Source organism: Asparagus officinalis, chromosome 6, assembly GCF_001876935.1.
Source record: "Asparagus officinalis chromosome 6, Aspof.V1, whole genome shotgun sequence".
In the NCBI taxonomy this organism is placed as follows: Eukaryota; Viridiplantae; Streptophyta; class Magnoliopsida; order Asparagales; family Asparagaceae; genus Asparagus; species Asparagus officinalis.
The window spans coordinates 24,920,559-24,924,931 of NC_033799.1; positions in this window are offsets into that span (position 1 = coordinate 24,920,559).

Genomic DNA, 4,373 nt, shown 5'->3' on the forward strand with positions numbered 1-4,373 from the left:
GGTTGCAGTACATCTCTGATGCATTTTTGTTTTGAAGAACTCACATCGATGAGCTTTCCATCTATAAACGCCTTCATAATGTTTCTAGTCCTCGTAAAACGAACACTTGTACTTCAAAAGATTTTCTTTGCTTTTGGCATTTCTCGTGTCCAGTTGTTCTCGGTTGTTCTTTCATGGTTTCTGAGGTTATGATGGGCGCCAAATTTGATGTAAATACCTAAATTAACCAAACAAAGAACTCAGTCAATTAATTACATAGTTCTCCATTTCCCCATGCAACTCTCTCTCTCTCCAAAATCACAGCAGCTCTTTCTCCTCTCACGTTCTCCTCTCTCTCTCTCCTCCATTTCCCAAAAGCTTGAACCAGCCCCCTCTCTCTTCCTCTCTCTCACCACCACAAACACCACTAACTCCTCACCGAGCTCCTCCAACTCCGCTGCCCCTGAGCTCCCTCCGACGAACCGAAGCCGCTCTGACGAACCGAAGACGCTCCCTCAGACCCGATGCCGTCAACCTCCTCTCCATCTCCTTCGCCACCTTCAAACAACCCAGATCCGAGCTCCTCCCATCCAAGCTTTCGCTGGAGTGAATCTGGATTCACTCCAGTGAATCTGGATTCACTCCATTGAATCTGGATTATATTGAAGCTCGATTCATTGGAGTGAATCCAGATTCACTGAATTGAATCCAGATTTAGTGAACTGAAACTCGTTATCAAACAATAGCAAATCTGCAAAAATAAAAAACAAAAAGGAATAAGAAACTTATGGTAAAAAACAAGCTATAAAATTTTAAACCATAATAAGATTTCACATTTTAAAGCAAAAAGTTACGATTTTTATGGTAAAAAACAAACACCTCACATAACTAAATCTGGATTCACTGCAGTGAATGTAGATTCACTCATGCGTTTATTTCTTCAAAATTACAGCACATGCATTTATTTCTTCAACAATTCATTAAAAACCATCCTAACCATCCAAGCTTTCGCTGGAGTGAATCTGGATTCACTCCAGTGAATCTGGATTCACTCCAGTGAATCTGGATTCACTCCAGTGAATCTGGATTCACTCCAGTGAATCTGGATTCACTCCAGTGAATCTGGATTCACTCCAGTGAATCTGGATTCACTCCAGTGAATCTGGATTCACTCCAGTGAATCTGGATTCACTCCAGTGAATCTGGATTCACTCCAGTGAATCTGGATTCACTCCAGTGAATCTGGATTCACTCCAGTGAATCTGGATTCACTCCAGTGAATCTGGATTCACTCCAGTGAATCTGGATTCACTCCAGTGAATCTGGATTCACTCCAGTGAATCTGGATTCACTCCAGTGAATCTGGATTCACTCCAGTGAATCTGGATTCACTCCAGTGAATCTGGATTCACTCCAGTGAATCTGGATTCACTCCAGTGAATCTGGATTCACTCCAGTGAATCTGGATTCACTCCAGTGAATCTGGATTCACTCCAGTGAATCTGGATTCACTCCAGTGAATCTGGATTCACTCCAGTGAATCTGGATTATATTGAAGAATAAAAAACTTATGGTAAAAAACAAGCTATGAAATTTTAAACCATGAAAAGATTTCACCTTTTACAGCAAAAAATTACGATTTTTATGGTAAAAAACAAACACCTCACATAACTGAATCTGGATTCACTGCAGTGAATCTAGATTCACTCATGCGTTTATTTCTTCGAAATTACAGCACATGCATTTATTTCTTCAACAATTCATTAAAAACCATCCTAACCATCCAAGCTTTCGCTGGAGTGAATCTGGATTCACTCCAGTGAATCCGGATTATATTAAAGAATAAGAAACTTATGGTAAAAAACAAGCTATAAAATTTTAAACAAAAAGAATAAGAAACTTATGGTAAAAAACAAGCTATAAAATTTTAAACAAAAAGAATAAGAAACTTATGGTAAAAAACAAGCTATAAAATTTTAAACCATGATAAGATTTCACATTTTACAGCAAAAAGTTACGATTTTTATGGTAAAAAACAAACACCTCACATACTGAATCTGGATTCACTGCAGTGAATTCTAGATTCACTCATGCGTTTATTTCTTCGAAATTACAGCACATGCATTTATTTCTTCAACAATTCATTAAAAACCATCCTAACCATCCAAGCTTTCGCTGGAGTGAATCTGGATTCACTCCGCATAAAATTTGTGCTTGGTACCAAGCATACCCATATTTCTTATATATATATATATATATATATATAGAGGTTCTAATAAAAACCTAGAGAACTAAAAACCAATCCTAACCCTCCAATCTATCTAATCCAATGGCCTACATTTCAATGGCAGAATTGTAAATATAGACACATTTAATACACATCAGCTGTAAAAAAGGGTACAATTGGAACAATTCACTACATTAATGGTGGCTGGCAACATTGGAAACAATTCACTACATTAATTAGAACAATTCACTACATTAATCCAACACGTCTTTTAATACTCTCTTTTACAGCACGTCCTTTAATACAACACGTCATTTAATACTCTCTGTAACTCACTTCCATCTTCTATCAAGATTTGATCTTCCATCTTCGCATGAAGAACACAGCAACAATTTATTAAAAATCATCCTAATCATCCAAGCTTTCGCTGGAGTGAATCTGGATTCACTCCATTGAATCTGGATTATATTGAAGCTCGATTCATTGGAGTGAATCCAGATTCACTGAATTGAATCCAGATTCAGTGGACTGAACTCGTTATCAAACAATAGCAAATCTGCAAAAATAAAAAACAAAAAGAATAAGAAACTTATGGTAAAAAACAAGCTATAAAATTTTAAACCATGATAAGATTTCACATTTTACAGCAAAAAGTTACGATTTTTATGGTAAAAAACAAACACCTCACATAACTGAATCTGGATTCACTGTAGTGAATCTAGATTCACTCATGCGTTTATTTCTTCGAACTTACAGCACATGCATTTATTTCTTCAACAATTCATTAAAAACCATCCTAACCATCCAAGCTTTCGCTGGAGTGAATCTGGATTCACTCCAGTGAATCTGGATTCACTCCAGTGAATCTGGATTCACTCCAGTGAATCTGGATTATATTAAAGAATACGAAACTTATGGTAAAAAACAAGCTATAAATTTTTAAACAAAAAGAATAAGAAACTTATGGTAGAAAACAAGCTATAAAATTTTAAACCCTGAAAAGATTTCACCTTTTACAGTAAAAAATTATGATTTTTATGGTAAAAAACAAACACTTCACATACTGAATCTGGATTCACTGCTGTGAATCTGGATTCACTGCAGTGAATCTAGATTCACTTATGCGTGTCTTCGTTTTTTAACTGGTTTCTTTAAAAAACAAAAAAAAATTCAGACTAAAAGGTGAAATATTTCACCTTTTACAACAAAAAGCTACGATCTTTAAGATTAAAAATAAAACTTTTAGACGAAAAATCAAACAAATTTCATAAACTTATCATTAAAGCGTCAAAATAATTTAACAGCCCACTGAATCATGAAGACGAAGGTTGAAGAAGACCGTGAAGACGAAGCGTCAAAATAATTTCATAAACCATGAAGACGAAGGTTGAAGAAGACCGTGGATAAGGAGATGTTGAAGACAGTTAGAGTTGCTGTGATTTTGGAGAGAGAGAGAGAGTTGCATGGGGAAATGAAGAACTCAATAGAAAAGCATTAATGACCTCTCTTTAGTGGGCTGCTTATTTTACCTAATTACCCTTATGCAGCTTTAATCTCAGCCATTGGATGAATCTAGATCCAATGGAGAGGATTGGTTTTTAGTTTTTAGGATAGTGAGGTTTGTATTTGAACCTCTCCCTATATATATATATATATTTTGGGAAATGGAGGAGAGAGAGAGAGGAGAACGTGAGAGGAGAGTTGCATGGGGAAATGGAGAACTCAATAGAGAAGCATTAATGACCTCTCTTTAGTGGGCTGCTTATTTTACCTAATTACCCTTATGCAGCTTTAATCTCAGCCATTGGATGAATCTAGATCCAATGGAGAGGATTGGTTTTTAGTTTTTAGGATAGTGAGGTTTGTATTTGAACCTCTCCCTATATATGAAAATTGCTATTTTCATTGCTATCGAATCTATTACAACTTTAGTCGTTACCATAAACTCAAATAAAATAAAAAGGTTGATCTTTTTATAAGATCTCCTTACACGATGAAAATAAAAAGTTTATAACTTTATCAAACAAACGCAGAGATCATTTATCGGTCTTCTGCTTGCGTGGGATCTTTGCCTGTGCCGGGGTTTATCCATGGACCACCGTCGATCAGATCTGATTGCTGAAAAATTGGGCAGAGCTTCGTCTATCCGTGAAGGGATCGAGAAATC